This window comes from Durio zibethinus, chromosome 28 (assembly GCF_047325235.1).
Source record: "Durio zibethinus cultivar Kanyao isolate XHJ-2024 chromosome 28, ASM4732523v1, whole genome shotgun sequence".
Lineage (NCBI taxonomy): Eukaryota > Viridiplantae > Streptophyta > Magnoliopsida > Malvales > Malvaceae > Durio > Durio zibethinus.
The window spans coordinates 13,396,910-13,417,801 of NC_143189.1; positions in this window are offsets into that span (position 1 = coordinate 13,396,910).

A 20,892-nucleotide genomic window follows, 5' to 3' on the forward strand; every position below is an offset into this window, starting at 1 on the left:
TTTAAAAACAAATAAATAAAGTGAAAAAAAAACAATACTAAAATAAAATATGGACCTACAAAATATGATATGCGAAAAAAAAATTTAATAATAATATCTATTTAAGGAAAATAAAATTTTATTTCAAGCAAAAAGGTTATTTAAATTTCACCAAAAGTGTTGGGATAATTTTAAAAAATAATTTTTACTAAAAGAATAATAAATTATAAAAAATGATAAATAAAATAAAAGAATAAATTATTTAAATGAATCTTTTAAATGTAATTGTTAAAGAAAGCCGAAAGAATTAAGTTTTCTTTAATTGTTGCAAGTAAAAATAATTTTTCGAATTTCACCATAGAGTTGGGATAATCCAAAATTATTTTTACTAAAATAAAGATTGATTTAGATAATGTAAAACAATAATAAAAAATAATAATGAAAAAATAATAATAATTGATATTTTGAATATTTAAAAAAATAAAAAATTAAAAGATTTCGATTTTTTTTAATATAAGCAAGATAGTAGTATTTAGATTTCACCGATGAGTTGGGATAATCTAAATTTTTTTATAATAAAAAAAATTAAAAATAAAAAATTTTAAAATAATCGTAATAAAGATTAATTAATTAATTAATTCCTTTAACTATAAAAAATAATTTTTATTTAGGATATTGTCCAAAATTGAGATAATTCTAAAACTTGTTCAAAATTTTAAGATTTCATTAAAGAGACGAGATAATCTTAAAATTTATTTAATAAATTTTTGGAACTCATCAAAGAGTTTGGATGTTCCTAAAATCATTTTTAAAACAAATAAATGAAGTGTTTTTTAAATAGTAATTTTTTATAAATTTCGCCAAAGCACTGAAGAATTTATAGAATACGAAATAATAATAATAATAATAATAATAATAATGTTAATTTCATAACAAAGAAATATTTTTTAAATAAATTTTAAAAATTAAATTTAAATATAACAGATTATATAATCAAAATTAAAGGATTACACATGTTTAATTGGTATCGTTCTCTGAACGGGAGATGTGAGGGTACTATTATCTTCTTCACTTGTAACTTTACTCCCAAACTTAACTCTGACTTCACAGACCTAAATTTTTTTTAATAAATTTTAATTAATTTTGAGATTTTTATTAAAAGATGATATATTTTGGGTGGCCAATCACACCATCTAAAAGGATTGGTGGTGACTCTAAAAATTTTTACTAAGTCTAAAGATCGAGTCCCTCTAAATGAAAAATTGTTATGACAATTTTTTTTATTAATTACTTGACACCTTTTAAAAAAAATGAGAATGCACTTTTTCATGTAAATGGCAAAAATATTTCTCTTTTAAATGATAAATTATTATAATGCTTTTTATTTCTTCAATGATAAAAATATCCCTCTTATAAATATCAAATCATTATAATACCACTTATATTTAAAATGATCAAATATCTCTCTTATAAATGATAAATTATTATGATACCCTTATGTCATAATTATAAAAATATTCTTTATGTTATAATTGATTAAAATTACTATAATATCCCTCCTATTATAATTATAAAAATACCTCTACTATCATGATTGATCAAAATTATTATAATGCTCTATTATTTTAATTACGAAAATGCCTTTTATCAAAATTAATCAAAATAACTATAATGCTCATTACCATAATTACAAAAATGTCCATATGATTAAATCAAAAGAAGTTGACATTTGACATTTTTATTTAAAATTACTATAATACCTTTTAAATTTATGTATTAAATTTTAACATAATAATATAAAATTGATCACTTATTAAATTATTAAAATACCCTTATCATCATTTCATAAAAATTTGATGTGTGATATTTTATTTGAAAATTGCTATAATACTCTTATTAAATTACATAAATTAAATTTTAACATAATATAAAATTAGTCACATATTAAATTACTAATCTCATTGAGATTATTAAAATGCCTTTAGGTTCTTTGATTAAAAGTTGACACGTGTCTTAAATGATTATAGTATCCTTTTTATTATAATTACAAATCATCCCTCTTACCATAAATTAGTTAAAATTACAATGATACCCCTCTTATCATAATTGACTAAAATTATTATTATATCCTATATCATAATTACAAAAATACTTTTATGATTTCTTTATAAAAGTTGACATATGGCATTCTTTTTTAAAATTACTATAAAACTGTTATTAAATTACTTATTAAAATAATTATAAATATATTTAAAATAATAAAAATCTGATAAATAATAATAATATTTTTTTATAGAAAAATAGTTCACCCTGACATATCATATGATTTTAACCACAAAAGCATAACTAAATTCATTATTTACATATAAACTCTATTACTCATATGGTTCAATAAAATGAGTTTATGAGACGGATCGAGTTTAATTGACACCTTTAAAAATAAGTTTGTGACTCTATTTGGCTTGTTAAATAGAACTCATTTAGGCTTGTTACCACTAAAATATTTTAAATTATTTTTATATTAATATTTTTATATTATAAAATATATTTAAATATTAAAATTAAGTAAAAATATTTTATTAATCTAATAATATTTTGAGTTGAACTAAATTAAACCAAGCTGAACTTAATGCTTGAAAAATCCTATTCAACGCACGGTGCCAGTAGTATCCAGTCACGAACTTGGCAAGCTACATGACCATCTAAATTATGGAAGAGTTTATCTATTGTAAAAGGATAAATTAGATGTTTGGCTCTCAAAATTTTAATTTCGGTAGGAAGCAAATTTAAACTTCTAAGCGGAGGTATAAATCAAAACTTTTCAAAAGTGCAAATTTAATAAGAAATATTTAATGAAAGCTTTTTAGAATTTCACTTTACTCATCAATAATTTACAAAATTATTAGGAGAATTATATAATTTCACATTATTTTTTTATTTTTCTATTTTTTATTGAATTCATTTATTTTTTTATTATAATTAATAAAAACATCACTTTATTTTATTTATTTATTCACCTAAAACTTGTGTTTTAATTTAATAAAGTTTGACTATTTTATTTTTATTTATTAAAAATATATAAAAATATTTAAATTTGCTAAATTTTTTTAGCTTCCCTTTACGGTACTCTTAAAATAGTTATATTCCAACAGTGCTTCTTGTAAAAGTTCTAACCAAGCCAAACAGACCTTTTAACTTTAAGGGTCAATAATTTAAAGTAAAAAAGAAGAGGAATAACATTTTGTTGTTTCCACATATAGCGGCATGGTCATAGCTAGTAATTTTGTGTTCTCATGTATGTAATAATTTGATTTGCATAGTTGAAAACCCGAAAAGATAGTTTGAAATAAGATTGCATTTTAAATGAACCAATGAGCACTGACAACCTTTGAGAAACTTAAGAAAATTAACTAAGTTTGAAATTTTATTTTGAAATTTGAGTCTTTTCTAAAAATTTTGAGCCTATTTAAGTTAGTATTGGCATTTACTAAAATACCACATATTAAGAATCTAAGGGAGTGCAAAAAAGAATTATACTTTAAACCAAATCATTTTTCAATAAATTTGAATTATCATTTGTGAGTCTAGATGAAAAAATATTGATTTTCCCTTTCTCATTCAGTAACTAAATGTGTGAAACCATTTCATCCTTTTGGAAAAACCAAAATGTGATTCACCTAATTCATTCAAGTTAGTAATCACAAGATTTCAAGAAATCTAAATGTCACATGTTTTTAAAGAATTGATTTATTTTTGTTTTGGTCACAAAAAATTGTTATGTGAGGTGATTTTTTTTTATTATTATTTTGGGGTAATTGGTGTTACCATTCTTTTGGAAGTTTTTGAAACCATGCAAATTTCTATTGTTACATATATGAATTTTGGTGGATGGGAGAAAGATGATTTCCAAATCAATACAAGAAGACTGACCTTTTAAGGGCAACAAAATGTTTTGTTTTGATAATTACAAATTGATAATTGCCTCTGCATAATTGTTTGGGTCATGCATTTGCATCATTTAAGGAATTTATAAACTGCATAATTGTTTGGATCATTCATTTACATCATTTGTGAAATTTAAAAATTGCATCATTGTTTGGACCATGTCTGTGCATCATTTGGTGAAAATTTAAATCATTGTTTTAAATATTGCATTTGCATTATAGTTAGAACCATGCATTTGCATCATTTTGTGAGTATTTAGATCTTTGACGTTTACAAACATTTACATCATTTAATTAAATTTTCTAAAGATATCAAGAAAGATGATGAAAAAATGACATTTGCATCTAATTTATTTAGATATTTGCATTTGCATTTATATTGGTGAGATAAGTATTTGCATTTGCATCTTGGTAGGATACATTGGCATTCATATCATGACATTTGCATTTTTGCAAACTTTGAGGTGAAAAAAGAAATAAAGAAATTTGATTTAAGCCTAGATTAAATTACGTATGATGAGATTTAAATCCAAATTAGCTAGCACATAATGAGACTTAAGCCCAGATTAGTTGGTACTAGTTGAATTTTAAGCCCAAGGCACTTGTTGAGAATTTAAGCCCAACTATGTTACCACATGAAAAGAAAAATATTGATTTTTAAAGTTTTAAAACCACTATTGAAAAAGAGTTTTTCACAATAAGAAACAATTCGTAAGACCTCTGCATATAATCTCCAAAACGTCCAAGTATGATTTATAAGACCTCAAAGTATGATCCTTATAACCTCTTGGTACCTTTTCACTAAAACCTCTTGGTACCTTTTTAAATTTAATTTTTTAAACTTTTAAAGCCTTTGGTTATAATAGCTTTTTGGTTATGAATTTTAAAATTTTATAGCATTTAGTTAAACGAACTTTTTTATTTTTTTTAAAATTTCATTGCCTTTGGTTAGAGGAGTTTTTTTTTTTTTTTCAAATTTTAAAGTTTCATAGCCTCTAGTTAAATAAGCTATTTCAATTTTTTAAAAGTTTCAAAATTTTTAGTTAGAAGAGCATTTTAATTGCGAATTTTAAGTTCCATAGCCTCTGGTTAGAAAAGTTCTTTCATTTTTTAAAAGTTTCATTATGTTTGGTTAAAGAAGTCTTTTTAAAATTTTAAAGTTTCAATACCTATAGTTACAGGAGCTTTTTAAAATTTTAAAATTTCAATGCCTTTGCTTAAATGAGCTTTTTAAAATTTTAAAGTTTTACAACCTCGAATTAGATAAGCTTTTTCATTTTTTAAAAGGTTCATTGCATTTGGTTAGAGGAGCCTTTTTAAAAATTTTAAAGTTTTAATATCTTTGGTTAGAGAAGTATTTTAAATTTTTAAAATTTTAATATCTCTTGTTAAAAGAGTCTTTTCAAATTCTAAAGTTTCAATACCTCAGGTGCCTTTTAATTTTTTAAAGTTTTAATACCTTTGGTTTGAAGAGTCTTTTAAATTTTTAAAGTTTTAATGACTTTGATTAAAGAAGCTTTTTAAATTTTTAAAGTTTCAATACTTCTAGTTAGAGGAGCCTTTTAAATTTTTAATACCTCTGTTGAGGATGAGCTTTTTGAACTTTTAAAATTTCAACTTTTCTATTGAGGATGAGCTTTTATTATTTTCCTCTGATAAATTTTTAACATAAACAAAATAGATGTCTTTTGTTTTTATACAATTCATATTTCATAAAAAATGTGCAAAGAAGAGAAATTGTAGACACTTAGTTTTGTTTGAGGTCTTTTCGATATTATTGGGTCTCGAATTGCATTTTGATATTAGATTTTCAAAACAATTTTAAGCCCAAATTTAAAGGTTGAAAAATGTTTTTTAGTTTTATTTATGGTAAATAAATAACACAAATTTTGATTTTTTAAAAGATTGTGATTTTATTTAGATTTGAAATTTAGAAATTGAGTTTGATTTTAATAAGTCTTAGGAATTAAGTTTCTACAAGAAGAAATAAAATTTAACAGGATCTTGATAATTCAAATGGTATTAAAATTTTTTAAATTGAAAAAGAATTCAATCCTTATATAAAAAGCTCAATTTCAAGCTCAGAGAATCAAGAAACAATTAACATAATCAACAATTATCAAGCAACACAAAACTTTGAGTTTTGAAGGAGAAGTTCCCAAGTAAAGGGAGAAGAAAATCAATAAGTAATTGGAAGAGAGAAAAACAACAAAAAAAATGAAAGAAAATGAAAATTTTGAGATTTTATAGCTCAACTAAATTGCTACCATTTTGACCTTGAAGAAGAAAAGGATCCATATGTTATCCAAGCCCAACCCAACCTAAATCGCAAGATTTTTCTTTTTTTTTTATTTTAATTTTTTATGCTCTCTTGATTTTATATGATAATTTGAGAATATGAAATTTGGAAATTGTAGATATTTTTGTACAATATATATGTATGATTGTTTTGTTTAATTATTTTGGAATTAATTTGAAATTTATAATTTGTAAATAAATAAAAATAACTAAATTGATTTCATTGTCATAAGATATTTAATAAATCTAACGACGGAACCTTTTTGAGTAAATAATAAGTTTATCTTGAATATTGTTAAAGTGAGTTTTTTCTTTCTTTTTTTTTTGTGAAAACCTAAAAAATTTTTTTAATATTTAAATATTGAAACATTGAAATTAATAAAAACTATTTTTGAATAAGACTTAATTAAGATAACATAAAACTAATTTGGTACCAATTTGTGAGTATTGTAAAGATGCTAAAACCTTTCATACACATAATCGACTCCCGAACTCAATTCTGTTGATGTAAACTAAATTTTATTTTTTTTAGAGACCCTTAGTTTAAACTTAAGATAACCATAAAAAAGATGATTCACATAGGTGACCAATAATATTTAGATAAAAAAGATTGATAACGATTTCATATTTTTGTATTTAATAAGTAAATTCTCACACTTGAGGATTATGCCACCTTATCAAAAATTATATCTATAGAACCTCCAATTTGGAAATCAATATTTTTTTTCTACATATGAAAGCTTATTATGTATTTGATTACCCTTTGGCCAAAAGAAAAATAAAATGTTTGATACACAATAGAAATATTCATCAGTCATCCACAAAGTTTAATTATGACATAACTTCAAATTAAAACTTTTAATAGTCTTAGGGACCACACTTAAAATTAATTTTAATGTGTACATGAAATTGCTATTTTCCTTCTTGTTTTTAAATAAAATGTGTCAAAAGTTAATTTAGCCGCTACAACAATACGAGATAGCTTTTTCCTTATTCTCATAAATTTTACCTCGTTTATTTCAAAATTTGGATCGACAAAAACTTTTAGAGTAGACTTTTAAATTCTAATCAAATATTTCGAGTAACAGAGCATTATATTTTTATCAATAATTAACCTAATCTTGTTGGAAATTAATAGATATTATTTTTACATATTATTAGTCACATTACTTGATATTGAGACATTTGTCACCTCAATTTTCTCTTCCCACTCCCGAGGTAGGTATAATCTTTGGGTATAAGCTTTTCATAATGTTTCAAATTTTCTTGAAAACTACCCTAGTTTTGGTAAATGTAAGGGAAACTGGAAATTAACTTGTTGCTTTAATTTCATCAACCAACCTTCACATTGCCTACCAAACCAACAAAGTTATTGTACAATTTTCTTTTTTTGTAAGATGAGGCATTTACTAAAATTTGATTATAGATTTGAATTTCGAAGAGCCAATTATGTATTAATGAATTTGTTAATATTTTATTTGTTTAATCTCTCTAGGTCATTCTATTTTGACAAATGCAGTTAGTGGTTAAAGAGATGGATCAGTGGCACAATAAATCCCAATTAAAATATATGGTTGGACCGTTTCAAAATTGCCATTAAGATATGAAATGGACTGTTTCAAAATTCTGTCAAATTTAGAGAATAAAGTTTATTTTTTTCAAGTTACAATTACTGAATGATTAATATATAAATTAAAATATAACTAAATAATTAAATTCATACACAATAGGACTTAAATAAAAAATCTCAAAATTTAAGGATTTCCTCTTTATAATTAAACCAAAGCCTCGTTCACACTTGGAGAACAAAGTTTAAAATATAGGAGATTATTAACTTCGCATAATTCAAAATTTTGACCAAAAAAATGCAAAATTCCTGTTTACCTAAAATTCAGTTTGTGAAATAGAGAAGTGGTTTTGAAAAATAGGTCAAATGTGTAGCTAAGTCTCTTCAACTCACCTTAAAAAAAAAAAAAAACTTCCGTACAAATGCTTTGACTCAGTTTGACGCTATCCGGTGTTCGGGAATTGAAATTTTGAAATGCAAATGCTAGTAGGGACCTTTTCCACTTTCTCTAGTTATAGTTTAGAGTTTTGCTCTCATGAATTTGATTTTACGAACTTATCATAAAATTTTGACGTGATTTAGTTATAATCGATTCAAACTTTGAATTTGATATTTTAGGATTAAATGATCAAGTTTGACAAAATATAATATTAATAAATAATATTTTAATTAAATTTTAATTTAAAAACATATTTAAATATAAAAATATTTTAATATTTGAAAAATAATCCTAACTTAAATGGACATACCGAGCTTACACTTGAGCTTTATAGGCATTAACTGGCTCGAGAGTCCAATCCTACTTGTGAACACTACTTGTATCAAAAAAATTAATTATAAATATTTAATACGTAAATAAAAGGAATATTTTTATAAAATATTTTGACTTTGAACTTTTTTTTAATCAAATAAAAAGGTATATTGATAAAATTATAATTGTTCTGGTATATTTGATCCACCATCTTAAGTCATCAATTTGAACTTTATCCTTATATAGATTTTGTTTTAAATATTTTAATTAAATAAAATTTAATTTTCAACACACAGCCATTTCATGTTGGATTGTGATGCTAGGTCTCGGATTAAATCCCAAGTGTGCTGCCTCAGTCTTGTGTCGGGTTCACCATAAGACCTCGTGATTCTCCTATTGTCAACCTCGTTTATTCCTTCCATCATCACATCTATGTGGTTTTTTGAGAAGCTTCTAAGTTGAAGATTTGTCTGTGTGTTCCACATCATGGCTAATCCCCCGCTCTGTCCCATTTAACTCACCCCAATACATGCATTGAAAGCACATGCATCTTCTTTTTATTCTTTTGAACTTCCTTTTATGTAGGTTTGTTTCACTAAGGAAAACTACATGGGATTTCTCTTTCTTCAACAGCTGTTGAAGACCTCGAACCGTATGAGGATTCCCAAGCCCCCGATAGTTCCACACAAGGCACCTCATTGGTATTACTGTCATTGTTGCACTTTCATCAAATCTCCCTCTCTCGGGTTGACTTGTTCCCTCACTGTTTGTTTCATTGTCAATTGTATCCAATATTTTATCCATCCCTCGCTTTCCCAGACTTGTCTGAATAGCAATCTCTTGTCTAGCTACACGTCTTGTTTTTTTCTTCCATGTTGTTCTACCATTGTGACTCGTTGTCGACTCTTCCCGCCCCTCTTTAATCGAGTTAAGCTTGCTATTGTTACCCTCTTGGCTTCCAAGTGTAGTGGAGGTCCCCAGCATTTTTGTCACATGTGTGTTTTAAGTGCACGTTTTTTGCATGGCTAGCAATGTTTCCATACATGGCCTTTGATGAACATGGGTCCCGCTCATTTCTAGCTATATCCTCTCCTGCAATACCACCTTTTTTATGTATCACGTGCAACTTGCTTCAAATTTGATTTCGAAATTGTATCTGCCACTGCCAATCCGTCCCCTGGATCAAGGGTTTACTCGTTCCTCCGCTGATTTCATTTTCCTGATTTTTTGCCAGATTTATCTCCTCCAATCGATTATCCTTCTCAATCACATCTTGGTGAGGCCGTACTCTGCTATGCCCACCTCCATGTAGAGTTTCCTGTTCCCCTCGAACACTTCCGTTGTTATCTCCCAATTTCCTCGAGAACATGTTTCCAGTACCTGTCCAATCTCTTCCCCAACCTATTCGTGTGACAGTACTGAAAGAGCCGTACCCTTTTTTAACGGGGGACACATGCAGCCAACTACCATAAAGAGAATCAGAGTCTATTCTGTTTTCTTTATTCCCTGCTAATCCACATTCCATACCTGTATGGCCAAGATTACCACATTCATAACAAAAGGTTGGCAGCCTTTCATATTTTACTACTCCTTTTATCTTATTTCCTCGTACTTGAGTACCCAGTAGCACAAATCTTCTCAAAGGGTTTCTGATGTCTAATTCCACTCGAATCCTTACAAACTTCCTCCACTCCGAATTGTTCCTAGTTGGATCAAAACCTTTGTAGTTCCCTATTTTCTCCCAATTATCTCTCCAACACTGCTGTCCATCCATTTTAGGGGGAGATCGTATATACTTACCCAAAACTGAGCTTTCGTAAAATTATATTCCAATGGTCTGAAATCCCCATTATACTCAGTGAAGATCAAAAGCTTTTTTTCAAAGGACCAAAGCGAGCCATCCATAACCCTCATTTTGTCTTTCTTCAAGCCGAACTTAAAAATGAAAATACTGGAATCCAATATACTAACTTGCAATTCGATGGTAATTCTCCAAATGAACTTGAAATCATGGCTTCTTTGTTGAAAGGGCGATTTGTTAATAGTTTACCCACTAACCATTTCTCTCCCTCCTCTACATTCACAGTATCACACTCGGTTCTTATCTCAACTCCATCATTCTCGTCCTCCGTTAGTTTCAGGTTGTTCCAAACCCCTTCCGAACCTTCTGCCATCACACCTCAAATGATATGTAGATGACACTCTCCAAACTCGTAAGAAAACTCAGAAAACTCAACCAGAAACTAGAACTCCTCCTATAGAGTCAAAACCTCCGATAACAGAAGACACAAACAATGGGAAAATGTGGACCACTCTGTGGGCTTTTGATACTCCAAGCAAGGTTAAGTCCCTATTTTAGAGAATTTATCATGGCTATTTACCGCTTTTGGTAAATTTTCAGAATAGGAAATAGAGGTGAACAGGATGTGCTTCATGTGTGGAGTAGCTGATGAAACTGTGATGCATGCCATTAGAAAATGCCCATGTGCGGATCAAATCGGGGAAGCTATGAACGGTGACCAGCTAAGCCAGAGAGGAACCGATGATAATGCAGAATGGGTGAAAAAGATTTGCCTGTCAAGTAACCAAGAAACCCTTCATACCTGTATGATAATCGCATGGGTGGTACGGAATGAACGTAATAACGTGTTGCATGGGGATACAAAGAGGAGCCTGAATGAGATGGTGGGGTTCTCCCAGAGATACATAGAGGAAACTAAAGCCACACAGGTCACAAACGATGGGGTCCAAAGCATACAGCAGCGTTGGCAACCTCCATAGGAAGATATAGTCATGGTCAACTTTGATAGGGCAGTGCAGAAGCAATCGCAGAGAGATGGGGCTGGAATAGTGATCCGAGATTCCATAGGTGCAGTCCTAGCTGCAACAACCATCCGAATATCAGCTATAGGGGGACCCTTTCATGTTGAAGCTGAAGCAGCTTTACTAGCATTGGAGTTAGCAGCACAGCTGGGTTTCACAAGAATAATCCTTGAAGGTGACGCACTAAAGATTATTAAATCCATTGCTGGGAGAGAAGCTGAACTATCACGAGTGGGGACCATAACATAGGATGCCAAACAGAAAATGAAGCAATTCTGTATCTGTCATGTCCAACGTAGGCCAAGATCATGTAACAAGGTAGCCCACTTATTGGCAAACAGGAGTTTAGAGGATCCAGATAGAAACATTTGGATAGAGGAATATCCCACTTCTATCTCTAATGTTGCACTGGAAGATTGCATTTCAGTTTATGAATGAATGAACGAACCCTTTCTTTTCAAAAAAAAAAAAAATAATAATAATAATAATAATTTCAATTTCAATTTTATAGTTATAATTAAAAATTCAAGAGTTGATAATTTTCATAAAATCAATTCCTTAGAATCAAAGCTATGCAAGCCAAGGGAATATTATATAACCTACACCTAGCATGTTTTTGAAGTTGAGGCGTGTTTGACATTCTTAATTCATCCATGGCATAGTGAAGGAGATGGGATGGTGAGTGGTGCGACCTTATTTCCAAATATCTTCTTCAACGTAAATCGATCATATTTCTCTTTTTTTTTATATATATATGTTTGCTCTCATCTTATCTACTTACTTCCACAATCATTTATATTCCTATCCAAGAAATAAAAACATGCTTTAAAATACAATAAAGCAAAAGAAGAGCTTTAGTCTTTGCATTTGAACCCTCAATTTCACCAAATTAAAACTACTACTATTTTTTTCTTACTTTTATTTAAATGAAATTATCCATATTACTGTTAAAAAAAAGGTTAAATATATGTTTAGTCCTTAAAATTTAAAAATTTTTGTCACATTAGTATCTTAAAAATTTTTCTCGAGGGACTGGGGCCCACTCACCACCGTTATGCTATTCATCTAGCGTATGTCATTTCCATTAATCCTTTGCTTTTTGCTTTGGCCTTCGTCCTCCGCGGGTTCTCCAGCAAATACTTTCCCTAAGTTTTTGTTTGACCTACGTGATTAATTTGCATTGCATGGCTCGGGTTACGTGTAAGTTTTTTCCAGTTGGTTTTTTTCCCATTCACGTTTTTCCTCCCAATTTCCTTACTAGATACCTCTTCGTTTTCCTCCTTTTGACCTCCGTTTTGGCCGATAGGTCAGTACCTTTGGGAAGCTAGTCATGTCCGAATTGCCATCCTCACCAGCTGTCATGAATACATCTGCTTGCTTGTTAAGATTTTGGCCCACCACAGGTTCCACAATCATATCATCTTTCTTAGTTTCAGAAGGCTTTGTAGCCTTTTGAAAGAAGGCAATTAATGTGGAAGGCCCACCGCGTGTCTCATGCCTATTTTTATTAAATGACAGCATCTCTCCCTCATTATCCACATGGTTTTGCACGGTATCCCTCCTAGTATGTTCCGTTGTTATCTCATTTATGCCCATGTTTAAACTTTTAATTGTTCCTGACATCTCGTTTCGTGATTGAACAGTGCCTGTCATGGGATTCTTTGAAACTCCTTACTAGACTTTTGCTCTTTCGTCACTTGTTCCCCCTTTGTTCTGCCATCCTTCCACGTAAGCTTCACCTTTTTGATTCCTTCCTTCATTTGCCACCCTCGTCTGGCCAACACCCTTGAAACTAGCTGAGTCGCCCCTTGCATGTCTCCCTTTTAATGGTGAAGGTTTATCTCGCTCCCATCCACAGCACAAGCTTCCATTTCACAAGCAGCATCAATGTGTCTAATGATGCCGCATTTGTAGCAAAAGTTGAGAAGTCTTTAGTACCCTAGCCTTCCTACTATATCTGGGCCATTCATTCCTTGGAGTATTATTGCTCTCCGAAATGGTTTGCGAATGTCAACGATAACTCTGAACCTTAGAAATCTAGTCCATCCGCTTCTCACCAGTCCTTCATCTACCTCAAGCAATTCACTTACTTTCTCCCCTATGCATTTACCAATATCCTGGCATATCATTCCTTATGGGAGTCCATAGACTCTTACCCAAAAACTGGCTCTGTGAAACCTGTAATCAATAGGCAGAGTCGCGTCTTATTGTCCTCCATCGTCAAAATATGTTTGTCGAATGTCTACGGTGCCCCACTCAGAATTGTACTCTTATCTCCCTTCATTGCAAATTTGAAAAGGAATAGGTTCTCTTCTAACTGAGATATCTCCACTTCTTTCGCTGATCTCCTTACAATCTTCAAAGTACTAATGAAGGCATCCTTATTGAAGGATCTTGACGTTAAAAGCTTAACCACTATCCAACTCTCCTCGTCTGTTTCTACACATTCTAGTAATCATTCATCTGGTCGAACCCTATCTAGCTTCTCTTCTGTGAATGATAAGTTTTTCCACAAATCCTCTAACTCATCCGCCATACTCAGTCCACCTGCCGTACACTAAAAGTACTCATAATCTAATGAAAAAAACTAGCCCCCAAAGACTTCAGAGAAGTGCTTGGGAGAAAACTCTTGCCAAGACCAAAACTGGACTCCTCCCAAATCAGCAGACTCCCAAGCTTTTCATAAACTTGTTTTTCTGTTCTGTTGGTCTCTGTTTCAATATTTTGATGAAATTTGCACATGAAAAGAGGATCATTCCATTGTGGGGGTTACCTGTTCTTTTTGTTGCTTTAATTTGTCCAATCCCTTTATATCAATAAATTTTTTTTCCTATGGAGAATTTTGCTCAAGAATTTCTTTGAATTCCTCCATATGGTTTCTTTTAATTGTGAAAATTCTAAAAAAGTAGTATTCATTAGAACTATATAGACACATGCATGTTATTCACTACTTGTTATTTGTAAATACTAACATTAGCAAAATTATTTTTTATTTTGCTACAGGATTTTTTAATCTTTTTTAATTATTTTTTAATTATTTTTAATGTAAATCTAACCAATGAAGTGTGTGAAAAAATAAGAATCTACAAGTATAAGATGTTGATCTTCAATAAAATTTCAAAGACAAATATGAAGACAAAACTTAGCCTATAATCCGAATGCTTATAAGAAATTAAAAGTGGTTAAATTTAAAAAATACATAGCATAATATATCTATAAAAGAATAAAGGAATAATACCTATTCATTTTCAAACGTACAATTTACATATGAGAAATATACAAATTTAACTTAAATCAGTTGATTAATGGAAAAATCAATCATAAAAATTTTGAAAACAACTTAAAATAGAAAAAGTAAAGTTAGATTTAAGAAGTGTGAATTTACTTATATGAAATCTTGAAAGAAAATTAAAAAAAAAAAAAAAAACATATATAAATTTCAGCTTAAGTCACCTGATCAAGCAAAAATGCAATGACGAAACTGTTGAATTCGATTTAAAACACAGAAAAAAAAAACAGTAAACTTAAATTTCGAGGATTAAGAATTTACGCATTAATATATGAAACACAAGTTTCAGAAATCAAAATGACTAAATTTAAAAAATGTGCTATGCTATGGCATGGGGGTCTATGACTTTATAGTTTTGTTTCTTTTTTCTTTCCCTAGTTCTAAGCAAATTAACTTACTAGTTGATCCTAAAACGTCCTTGTATTTGATCCATTGTCACTGCCTTCACGTGTAAAAATTGTTTCAGTTTTTCTGAGGCACTTTTATTTCTTTGTAGTTAGGGAAAGAAAACCAGTAGTCCGAGGCTTACTTTTTCCATGGTATATAATAGGTCTAAACTCAAAGCACTCAATTTGTACATTTTGATATTTTCTCCTTGAGTTTCCACCTTGGAATCTTGGAAAAGTTGTTGTTTCTTTCAATGGTGCTTGAAAATGCTTCTTCTCCAAGTTTGCTTCCTTTAAAATTACTCTTTCCCAATAGCCAGTAGGTGTTCAAATAACAAGAAAAATATTTTTTTGCCTTTTTCTTTTTAGTATTATCTAAACAAACAATTTGCGTACATCAGTTCTAAGCTGAAAAGCCTTCAGAAAAGTGAGCTGAAGTTTTCTTTCAATGAGTTACACATTACTTTAGTCACTTGTGAACATATTTAAGAAAATTACATCATAGGAAACAATCAGATTCATTCATTTTCCAATCACTAGCACTTTTTTACGAGCAAATATTTGTATATCCGAAAGAAAGGCAATACAAAATGTAACAAAGTTACAACTGCAAACCATCGCAACGTATAGGTATGGGAATCTGATCGTTTAGATGAAACATTTTAAAATCAAAACATAAAGTCACCACCAATAATTTTTTTATAGGTGTGATTAGCGATTTAAAAGGTTTATTTTTTTAATAAAACCAAAAACAGATTTAAGGATTACCAAAAAGATAATTTTGGTTTTTGAAATCAAAGATGGGTTTAAGAGTCGGTTATGTGTAAGGGAAGATTAGCATTCCTCAACACCTATTTCAAAAACAATACCAATTAATTGTATGTTATCTTTAATTTTGAAAAAAAATAATCATAACTTTAATATTTAAAGATAATCCCTCGAATTTCATTTACTTTCACAAATTTCCTTTTTTTTTATTTTTTTATTTAAAAAATGCAACTCTTTTTCCTTTTGGATTAAAATAGAAACCTTTGGTATTGAAACATTTACTTAACTCTCTTATATTTAGGCGAAATCTTAAAAACATCCATTTATTTTAGGGTTTCTGTAATAATCCATCAAAACGAAGATAATATTCTTCATAAATATCATAACGTATAAGTTCGTGAACTTGATCACTTCACATGGAGTCGCTATCAATTTTTTTTTTTTGTTTAAATGAGATTGGTCACCTAATTTAATTTTGTCTCATTTTTTTAAAAAAAGTTTCAAACTTGACTTAATAATATTTTTAAAAGGTAGATTCTAGTATACAAAACTAAGCTAGGTTTGGGAGTATAGTTACGTATAAAGAATGTTATAGCACCCTTATAACACCCAACAAAAGATGGTACTAGCTATTTTTGTGTTATCCATTTAAACATAAAAAACTTACACATGTTGGGAATTATTCTCAATTGACTCTAACATTTTGATAAAAAATTAAGAGAATTCTCTTATCTCAAGAGTATACAAGAAAATAGTTATTTATATTGCAAAAGCTTTGTCGTTGGATCAATTAACACTTATTTTATTTTTTATGAAATCTTAAAAAGAATTTAATTTTAGGAAAAAATTCATATTTCAATTTTTCTCAAAAATTTGAAATTATTTTAAAAGGAAAATTTATATTTTAATTCTTTCTTAAAACCTTTAAAATTGTTTTCATTTAAGGAAAGATTGATATTTCAATTTTTGCCTTAAATTTTGAATTTATTTCTTTTAAGGAAAGATTGATATTTTAACTCTTTCTTCTAATTTTGAAATTATTTGTTATAAGAAAATTTTGATATTTTAACTTTTTCCTCAAATGTTTAAAATTTTTTGGGTTAAATAATGGAGTATGAAATTGGCCCTCAAAGGTTTCAGTCAAGCCCTTGATTATGGCTTGGCCAAACCTTTTTTAGTCTTTAAACCCTTAATGTTTGATCCATTTTTACTATGTTGTTGCATACATGTTTAATTTACGGTATGTTTGTAAATATGCTTAGGTCTTGGTGTCAATATTCATCCATATTTCATGCAATAAAGGTTGCATTTTTATTAATGACATTTTAGTTATTTTGTTACATATGTTCACTATGCAAACCCTACACCCTAAACAAAACCTTTAACCATAAACTAAACTTCAAACCCTAAACTCTTAACCCAAACCAAACCCTAAAACATAAAATAAACCTTAAACTTTAAACCCTAAGCCACATCCTAAACCCTAAACCCTTAACCTTAAACTAGCCCTTAAACCATACCTTAAACCCTTAACCTTAAACTAAACCTCAAACCTTAAACCTTAAATCTTAATCCAAACCCCAAACCCTAAACCATAAGCCCAAACTTAATTAAACCCTAAGAATCCAAACTAATCTCTAAACCTTAAAACCAACACTTGACCCACTTCATGCATCTGCATCTCATTTTACTAATTTGTTACCTACACTCTTAAATTGTTATGCATTTACTTTTTGTCATTCATTTTTCACTATCACACATGTATTATATATTGTTGTTCTCATGCATACCAGTTTATGTTTTGTAAATGAAGTTTTTCAAGCAAAGTGTTTTAAGATAAAATAATATCTTAAATAAAAATAACATTTGAGATCTGACCTAAATATAAAAGAACTCTCAATAATTATCATTTATGCAAGGTATTATTTTGGTTTTTTTGGGACAATTTAAATAATCCTAAGTTAGAGACATTTTTAAGCTCTAGCTAAATATATGAGGGTGGAACAAATATCTCAATACTTAGGACTTTTTCATCTTGATCAAAAAATAAATTATTTTTGCGTTAAAAAAATTAAAAATGATTTATATTCAGAAGGAAAATTTTAAAAAGAAAAAGAGATTTAATTTTTGGAATTAACAAGTAAAAGTAAAGAATTAACCTATAAACATTAAAATAGGACCATTTTTACTACAACTAATTGGTATCATTTTCAACGAGTGCTATGGTGGTGCTAATTCTTCATCATGCTTAACTGATTTTCAAACTCAATTTCGATTTCACAGATTATAAATGTTCTTTTAATAAATTTTAAACTTATTTTAAATGTTTTACTAAAATGATAAAATTTTTTGGTGGTCAATCATACCTTAAAGAAGAATTGGTGGCGAGTCCTTGATTTTGATTTCTTTTGAAAATGTTTTTTACTTCATTTTTTTCCAAGTCCAATGGTTAGATTCCCAAACCCGCACATCGTGACTATTTAGCTACTCTACAAGGGACACATTTTTAGATAGTTGAGCTAAAAAATTGATTGTATGTTATCATAAATTTTGATTTAATGGTTCTAGTTAGTGTTTAATCTTAATTGGTTAATTTTAATTTTTTTAGTTTTCCTAAAGAAAAAAATTTTAAAAAATAATAATAAAAAAATGTCTTGACTTCAATTTTCTTAATTCAAAAAAAGCATAATATTTGAAAAAAAATCAACATTTCCTCATACTTTAATTATGTTATTTAGTTTAAATTGTTGTTATTTACTTTATTCTTAATAATTTTGGGTCATTTAGAATAGGGATATTTTTGAAAAATGTGAAAGGTATGTATGTTCCTTCATAGACACTCATATTTGCATTACATACACAAGCTTTATACTTAGGCTCTAACCCTATTTAAGAGGAAGTAAAGTAACTATGCTTTCATGAAATGAACACCTTTTCAATGGCTAGTGAAACACTTTCACTCAGATTAAATTTTTTTTACTTGTAGCCAGTAATGAGTGAGGATCGGTGTGTCTCATTAGTCTATGGTAGATGATAATGTGAAAAGCAATTTGGAAACCTTTAGATGTGTCAATTCTCGACCTAACATAATGAACTTTAGGGAGCCAGCCTTAGTTAGAGCTATGCCATACCCTCCTTATAGAAATTACCTTAAGTAACATGAAAGAATGCTTCTTACCTTTCTCATTTAATTTTTTGATAATGTGTTTTTGTTGCTTTTAATAAAAAAAAAGAAAAAAAAATTGTTAGGAATAGCAAAAGAACAATAATAAAAAAAGGTAGAAAATAAAAATGAAAACAAAAACAAAAAAAAAGAATAAAAAGCAAAGAAAAAAGAATGGAAAGAAAAAAAATGAATTGCTTGAAGAAGTTAATTTATTTTTTTGCATTGCAATTACATTTTAAGCTTTCCTTTTACTAATTTTTCTTTTTTTTTTGTGTGTTTTCTTTTGTTTTGTTTGTTACATACATCATTCTTAACATAAACCACAGAGGTATTCATCTTAGGTAATTTATCAGTAAAAGTTTTCATGACATTCCAAGAATCATAAGTGGGGTTATTGATTAATAAGTCATTTTAGGACATTAAAGAGCAATTAAAAAATAGACAGCTAATAAAAGGAGATTGTTTGATGAATGGGTATGCTGCAAGTCTTTCAAAGTTTGTTCACTTGGATTTGAGGCAAAAAGATATGATGGATTTAGAAGACATTTGAAGTCAGTGGGAATAAGAAAGGAAAACAACCTTCATAGCCAAATACGAAGACATTGCCTTGCTGGTAATGGTAAAGCCTAATGATCAATTACTAAATGTTGTGGTTAGTTTTTGAAATCTTGAATCATGATGCTTCACATTTAATAAAGAGGACTTAATGTCCACCATAAAGGAGTATTTTGCCTTACTATGCCTAGATTTACCCAAGCCCAATAGAATGTATTGGAAAACATACAAATTGTCAAGATAGAAAAAATTGGCAAAGTTAATTAGGGTCAATGTTCAGGTGGATGACAGGAAAAGAAGGGCTAGCAAAGGAATACTATAGACATTGTTACAAGATGTAGACTCCAAAATCCTAGGAAAGATTGGGCTATAGACATATTTGCTTTCGTAGTTTATGGTTTAGTGATTTTCCTTAAGGTTCTAAGGTATATAGAGGTTTCAATGATTGATTTTTTCATACAATTGAAGCAAAAAATTAATCATTCATTAATGATTTTGGCAAAAACCATTCGATCATTGAATCATTGTTGAAGAAAATGAAAATGAAGGATGATTGGTTGTATCTAGCTATTATATATGTAGATCAAAGCCATTTTTAAGGTACCAATTGAGCTTTCTTTTTATTTTAAACAAAGTCCTTTGCACCTCTTATTAACCTTAATGCAAAAGAATTCCTTCGAAAGTTTTTTAAGGACAGTGGATAGTGTTTCTTAAGAGCTTAGAAAGGGATACGGTGACTTAGAAGGCACCTTGGATGCGTCATGTCTCAATTATGCATAGTTGTGGGAATCATCCTTCGGTCCCATTGGTTGGAATCTGAGGAGCCACTAGTTATGTGTCGTTGATGGTTTAGATGTATAGTTTTAAATATTTTATTAAAAGTATAAATTTTTTTATGGCCAATCACATCTTATAAAATAATTAGTGGTGACTCTTCGGTTTTAACTTCTTTTGAAAGTTTTTTTTTTTCATTTTTCCCCAGGTCTAGCAGTCAAATTCTTGGACCCGCACGTCGTAACAAATAGTAATTGTAACAATTTAAACTTTTTCACAATGAAATCATTACTATAACTATGTTCTTGTGACACAATTATTTGTTACTATAGAATCATCATATATAATACGCACAAATTGGTAGCAAGTAATTTTTTGGCAAGAAGTAATGTTCTTGTGGCAATATATAAAGTGGTCACTATTATGAGACATTGTTATGACAAAAAATAGTTTGTCACATAACACTTTACTTTTTGTTTCGAAAATTTTTGTCATTATTAAACATAACATATTACTGTCGATCATATGTCATCACAATTACAAGTTTATCATTGTGACAATTGTAATCATCACTATTGGAAAATTATAATGA